Here is a 417-nt window from a genome sequence, read left to right as displayed (position 1 = left end):
GGGAAAACACAACAAAACTCAAAATTCATATATAAAATCAAAGTCATACAAACTACAACAAGTAAATAACTTATCTCTAATTTCTCCCCCAAGAACACTTCTCGAAGTTCCTCTGAATCTCTTCCTTTCTTTACAGCACAGAAAATTCATTTCGAAGTAGCAAGGAGGAAGAAATCTCTCACTTTCCCTCCACTCTTACATTCTCTCGAAGAAATCCTCATAATTGTTACACCTAATGGAAAATCTATACACTCTAGGACCTCTCTAACATCCAGGAGCTCTCAAATTTTTGGCCAAAATGTTCTTTTAAAGTTGTGGATGAGCTTTCCCAAGAGTTGCCTAAGCGTCCCTTCAAAATTTGGCCTTATCCAAAGCTTGAGTAGGCATAACCGTCGATCTCGCCGTCGGCGGCCTTGA

The sequence above is a fragment of the Phalaenopsis equestris genome, unplaced genomic scaffold (genome assembly GCF_001263595.1).
Source record: "Phalaenopsis equestris unplaced genomic scaffold, ASM126359v1 Scaffold201156, whole genome shotgun sequence".
NCBI classification, from domain to species: domain Eukaryota; kingdom Viridiplantae; phylum Streptophyta; class Magnoliopsida; order Asparagales; family Orchidaceae; genus Phalaenopsis; species Phalaenopsis equestris.
This window is presented reverse-complemented; position numbering follows the sequence as displayed.